Below are 7,234 nucleotides of genomic sequence, written 5' to 3'. Positions count from 1 at the left end.
TGATAGTATTTGGATCATTAAAGCAATTGTCATCCCTGCAAGTAGGAAGTTTGACATCAATGACAAAACAATGATTGAGGATATTCATTATCAGTTCCATTATTATTCCAACAACTTTTCTTATGATCATTTCAATCATTTCTAACACTACACATGAGCAGGTAAAACTCATTGTAATTGTGCAAACTAGATAGAAGAAAAATGTTATTTTTTAATGTTGTTTTCTTCATTTTTTTGGAGTAATTTTGATAATACTAATACTATTGTTGTCAGAGAGGGCCAGTGGTCGAAGGGAGGGAAAGGAACCAGCTATAGACCCTCAATAGCCCCCCACTGAGGAGGACCCTTTCTATATTGATTTAGCAAAGATCGATGACCTGATCGGTTCGATTAAAAAGTTGCTAAAGAAAATTGGCAGAGAAATTATACGTTTGGTAACCATAAAGCCTACTACTTAGGAAATAAAAGATAGAGGATCTGAATTGTTGCACACCTCTAAAACCTTAAAAGTAAGTATTAATAAAATTTTTAATTATAACAAGAGCTCAATAATGGTTTTTATGTTATGCTCTTTTATGGCATTAATTAAAATATGGATGTGTTGTATTTACAGAGTTTTTTCCTTGATTTTGAGCCCCATTCCCATGATGAGGGTGCTACAAGTGGTTTAGGTAGATCACATGGTCCATTCCCCACTTGTGTTTTCCACTAAATATATATAGGAATGATCATAATCATTGACAACACATGCTCGAACAATCCTTTTTTTTAATGCTCTAACAATATTTTCCATGTTAGTCCATGTGTTCTATGTTTATGCATGCTCTAACAATTTTATTCTTTAGCTTCAAATCAATTGAATCCTATTATGATGATGCCTCCATCCAAGACAACCACAAATCTCTTTCTGACTGCTGAGTCGACAACACGTAGCTTATAGGCATCGACTGTTGCACCATCTACTGGTACACAAATCCCTCTTTTTCTCTCTTTTTTTATGTGTTTAAGTGTTATGTGTTTATGATGTAGATTGTAATGACCCCCCTTTGCTAGTCACTCAACATTTAAACTTTTTCACAATTTTATGATTCCAAACCATAAGAACTCGACTCCATTCATAGATTGGATATACAAGGTTATGTTATAGGTCAAACTTCAATTAGCTATCTTTAGTTATGAAAGATTGTAATATTAAGATCATCTTCTCTTGTAGTATATTATTGCAATTATATTCTGATGCAGAGTCTAGTAGCCACTTCTTCTACTAGCCTTTAGAAGGCTTTCACAATCCAATTTTTTGATCTAGGACTTGGTATAAGTTCCCTTACCCACACTGGGTATACACGGTTAGAATTCATATATGGTTAGAATTCATTAATACATCTTAAGAACACATGGGTTTATCCTAAGAATTGTCATTTCCAATCTTCAATCATCTTGACATAATCAAAATGAAGTAAATCATCTTGATATTTAATCAAAATGAAGGAAAAGGACAAAATAATTTTCTATGTTCTGTTCCCAATCTAAACTAACCCAATAACTTTGGATGCTTTGCATTCTATATCCTGATCTTGACTTTTTCCCTTCCTTTCTCTCTACTTTTTCCTTCAACATTAGTTGTAACAGACCAGGTAATAGGAAGGGGTTTTATAGAATCATTGTAGGAAATTTATATTTGTTGAATGGGTTTTATTACAAGAAACTGAGTCTTATGAATAATAGAATATGGATTTCAACAGTTTAGATTGTCTTTCTTCCTACCATATTTGATATAGCTAATCTTTTCAGTTAAAGGCTTTATCTTACCTTTAAAAACTTTTAGCTATCATCCTATCAATCTATGCTTTTTTATAAGAAATTTTATATTCTTTAACTGAACTATTTTACAAAAATATCTAAGACTACCAACTTTTTCACATTCTAAAACTTAATAGTTTTAAATTTGTCTACCATTAAAAAATTAATAACCAGACACAGGCTTAAAAAGGCCCTTTCATGAAACCACAACTTATACCCAACTTAATTCTACCTATTCATACTTTGAATATGGCTGCATACCATTGTTTGCACTTGATATTTTCAACATTGCATGCTTGCTAGGTTTCTAAGGCTTTTAGCTACTAATTTCTTTTGATCTAGATAATTTTGTATCATGCAGTCACTGTAACTTTTTAGATACGTACTGCCACTGGTATAGTTGGTCATTCTAAGGCACCTGTGACATGGATGTTCAACTTAAATAGATTTGGAGTTGAATTATTCAGAAAAATGTTGCCTTTAGTAGCAGATAAAGATATTGATTAGGCTCAAGGTGGCTCTTCCACGGAAAGATTATTTAAACAAGGTGAAGACTGCAAAAAATTCGCTCATTGCTATGATAGATGCATTGAATTTCACCCACCTACACTTCTTCAAAAGGTATAAAAGCTTCACATCTGCATTTCATAAAACATATATAAATGATGATTATATTGTGAAGTCAGAAATGCCTTTATGCAAGTTGTAGCAGAGATCATTTCTACATATTTTCTAGTGTTTTTTACATGTGGCTCATCAATGTTGAGTCAGAAAAATGAGAACTTGGAAGTGCAATGGCTTCTGGACTGATTGTAATGGTCATGATATACTCTATTGGCCACATTTTTGGAGCTCATATGAACCCTATTGTTATGCTCTCATTTGCAATAGTGGGGCATTTTTCATGGAAGAAGGTCTGCAAGTAATACTCTTCTTCTATAATTCAAAATGCTCACTATACAATGATTAAAAAAATAATTATTGTAGATAAGTAGGGTTTAATTTTGGAGAGATTTTATGGTTAAGTGTATTTGAGTTGGAGTAGTATTCAGACAAGTGATGGAAAGATCACCTAAATGAACTAAGTGCTAAGTGTATCATTTATTCTCATAAGTTATAGATTCTTGTAAATTACTACTCAAGAAACATGGGTCAATAAATTTGTTTTAAAAATTGCACAATTGAATTCTAATAGCAACATCATAAATTTTATTTAGTACATAGTCTCTGAAGTCTGATGTAAACAGAGCCTCAAAAATCAGATGAACAATTTTTTAACTCAACCATATATATTATTTTCTCCAGACCTTTCCAACTGCACTTTTTTATATAATCACATTTTAGTATTATAATTACTGCACTGTCAAGGTTTTTGAATTACTTTGTGTGAACTATTATCAGAATAATAAAATTTATAGAATAGGAACATGAATATGATTATAGAATGTGATGCTGAAATTATGATAAAGATAAACATACATAATCTGAAGTAGGAGATATTTTCTTCAAGTAAAATTGTGCTATTGATATCAAGATTCAATTGTGTAGTTGTTGAGTCAAACCTATTGAGCCATGTTTCATGAGTAGAGGTTCACATAAACCCATCTCTCATAAGAATGACTGGAACACTTAGTACTCATTGGATCTAGGTGATGCTAGTAGAGGTGAAGTACTAGGACTTAGGAGGTCACAATCTTAGTACTACTTCAGCTCAATCATGCTTCACTATAGAGTTTCCTTTATGGTTAAACCTACTTGGGTGATCTTCCAGAAAGTTCCAGTGCTTCACCTATGTAAGCATCACCTACTTATGATGAGTGCTAAGTGTTCCAATAATTCTCATTAGAGATGAGTTTGTGTGAACCACTACTCATCAAACATGAATCAATAAATTTGAATCAACAACTACACTGTTAAATCCTGATAGCGATATCAGGATACACAATCTATACCTACTTTAAGTTGTAGAAAAATAGTTAAATAGAAGCAATTCACATGTAGGTTCTAGCCAATTTTGGAGCTCAGTTGGGTGGATCAATAGCATCTTGTTTTACACTTGGTGCAATTTTTACTAAAATATCAAACATTGGTACAACCAGGCCTCTAGGCATAGTGCTATAGGCTGTCATTATGGAAATCATCGTATCCTACCTCTTAATGCTTGTTAATTCTGCCCTTGCAATTGATTCCACTGTGGTATATTCATCTATCCCCCTTTTCAAAGATTTAGTTTGTTAGTTAATCATTCAGAATATGACTTCAATTTGTGTTTGTTCCTTTCCCCTATTTTGTCCCATTTTCCTTTAATTTTATGCAGGGTATGCTATCCTCAAGGCATAACCCAGCTTCTCCAGCACATGGAAGGCAAAATTTTCTTTGAAATCTAAATGCCAATTGAGTCATTCTTGGACATTAATACTTCTATTTATGGGGCAACTTTTATTACTAAGAAGCTTGGAATGGTGTGATTTTTTTAGCTCATGTTATGAGCTTAAGTTTTTTGTTTTTTAATCGCTATTATTTTTGTTGAGTTCTTCATTTGCTAAAAGATTATTGTTTTGGTATATAAATAGCACGTAATTCTGGAATACGTGGTCTGTAAGATATGGTTCTAAAATATATAGTTTATTTTTATATTGTGATTAGAATTAAATTGGTTAGTTTTTTAGTTGAATTTATTGATAGGTGGTTTATATGAATTAATTTATCATGAGAATGAATGAAAGGAATATTTAGTCTTTATTGTATTTACCTAATCTTCAAAGAGGTGAAACATTAGATCTTAAAAGAAAGTCACCAATCCGAACACTATTCCAACTCTATTATGTTTAATCATATAACTCTTCTACATCCACTTCACATACTACCCTATTTACTAATGTAATTCGTTTATCACTATTTTGTGTCTGTGAACCTATAGTGAAAATAGCTCAAGCCCTGCTATTTTAAATATTTATTAGAAGTTTTCTTTTTAGTTAGTATAAAGCTTTACCTATAATTTTTTTGTTTTTTTTTTACTTTTCTTCTGTTGTAATTGCAATGTCTGTCACAAGCATTACGACAGGGTTGCTATAGAAGCAATGCCAACTACCATCGCAATTGTGACGTTAGCCTCAAGCATTGTGATGGGGTTGCCGTAGAGGCAACACTAAATATCATCACAATTGCTAGGGTTTTCGTCACAATTGTGATGTCTACCAAAAGAATTATGATGGGGTTGATGTAGCTATGACGCCAACTGCCATTGCAATTTCTTGGGTGTTTGTTGCAATTGCGACGTCAAGCACAAGAATTGTGATGGGGTTGATGTCACAATAAAGTAGTTACATAGTGACGGATAGGCATCGTAATTGCGACGGTGTATGATAGACATCATAATTTGTGACTAAAAAAAAATGATATCTATTATTGTCGCAGTGGTGACACATTGCTATCATAATTGTGACACATAGCTATTGCAAATTGATGCAAAATGTATTAGTGTTACAAGTAGTGCTTCAACAACTTCAAGATCATTGTTTTAACTTTCCTCCTCTTCTTCAATTTTTAATTGTATTCCTTTTGATTTTCTACCTTTTTTCTTGAGTGAAATGTTGGCTTCAAATGCCAACTTAATACATTTGGAACTATGGACATAGGTAGCATAGTTTCCAAATAAAAAGATGTTAATCATCCCACTAGACCATCCAAATTTATCTTATTATTTGTTTTGCATCTTATCTTTTCAATAGTAGAAAATCTAATTGCATAGATAGGAAGAAGGGTTCTAAATACCTTTCTTACAACAATTTTGTTGTCAATGTCTTCTCCATATACTTTGATTGCACTCACACTTGCTTTAATTCACTTGACATATTTTGCAATGTTTTCATCCTATCTCATATTCATTTGATCAAACTGCCTCTAAGAATTTCTTCTTTGTCTCTCCTTACATTGTCATCAAATCCACACGTCTTTCCATTTGTTCTACATTTCATGAGTAGTAGTGAAACTTTTGACCTTATAAAATTCAACATAATTGAGAGAAGAAGCGATGTCAGTCATTATGATGTGGTGATTTTTCATTTTAGTAATCCCTTCAACTATCAATGTTCCAGTAGGAGCCTTGAATTGATTATCAAGATATTTACAACCTAAATCATTGATAGTTGCCAAATTTAAACTCAAGTTTTTTCCATGTTGCAAAGTTTTATTTATGCAAGTTGGGAATCTCTCTTCTATAAGACATCTTGATCTTTAGCATAGGTCCTTGAAGCCTTCTCTGCAAGTACTAAAAGCTTTAATACCAATTATTGGAAATATAAGAGAAGTGACTAAGAGGGGATGGGTGAATTAGTTACCACAAAAATAAATCCCATATCCCTTAAATGTCAATAAAAATGAAAACATAAACTCTGATTGAACTATATTATGTTGTTACTTGGCAAACATAGAGGCACTTGGTTAACACTAGCAAATACAACATCTCAACAAGAACTAAGAATAAATTGTAACTTTACAATAACTAAATATACTAACCTTAATGTGATTGACTATAATTAGCCTTAAATTTAACTTATTTTTATACCCTTAAAATAAATGGCATGAACACAAGTGACACAAAGATTTAACATGGAAACCCAATTTGGGAAAAACTACCAATTGTAACTAGTTATTATTTTTCACTCTTCTGAAGTCAACCCTAGTAAGAGTCAACCTTGTTAAAGGTCACAAAACACATTGCTAGGTACAAAACTATTAGAGAATTTAATCACCCTACTAGGAGTGGCCCTATTAGAGGTCTTCAAGACACTTTAAATAGAAATGACACCTTGTTAGAGGATTTACAAATAGTTTTAAAGCTAAATCTATTAAGTGAATGAGATCATTGATACAATAGCTAGAGAGTAAAAATGAGATGACCTAATTTCTTATGCAACTAAATTTGTGATTATAGATCTCAATTATGATTTTAATACTTTATCCTTCCTAATTGAATATATCTTTACAACTCCACAAGGATATTCTTCTTATCCTTCTAATCTACTTCCTCTAAGAGTCTTTCAAATTGTCTATTCTCTTTCATTCACTCAATCCTCAACTTCACTTTATATTTATATCTTACACATTGTCAAGTTAGCTTAAATAGAACTTAGAATATTTAATATTCATCTCCTCAATTGGAAAGAACCAACAAACAAATCAATTGAACTTAATATGCCAAAACAAAAATATCCCTCATTAGCCAACCTTGGTTGGTAGACACTAACTCTGACATGGCTTTCATCTTTTAAGTAGTGAACTTGGTTGACACTACATATTTACAAAGTTTCTTTGGTAATCAGGTGAGCTTAGTTAAGACTAGTTCTGTCCAACATTTCCTTCATTAACTGAGTGGGCTTGGTTAACACTCAACTTATGTAATCTTCCCTTTATCATCTGAGTGAACTAGGTA

General features: G+C 32.1%; 1 pseudogene; it reads left to right on the top strand.

Moving 5' to 3' along the window:
• The first annotated feature begins 2,271 nt into the window (after window positions 1–2,271).
• Window positions 2,272–4,940, top strand: LOC149528842 (aquaporin NIP2-1-like; annotated as a pseudogene).
• The last annotated feature ends 2,294 nt before the right edge of the window (window positions 4,941–7,234 follow it).

Source organism: Cupressus sempervirens, chromosome 11 (assembly GCF_028749045.1).
Source record: "Cupressus sempervirens isolate cs-2001-9-10 chromosome 11, ASM2874904v1, whole genome shotgun sequence".
Lineage (NCBI taxonomy): Eukaryota > Viridiplantae > Streptophyta > Pinopsida > Cupressales > Cupressaceae > Cupressus > Cupressus sempervirens.
Note: the sequence above shows the minus strand (reverse complement) of the source record. Positions and strands in the feature narration are given on the sequence as shown.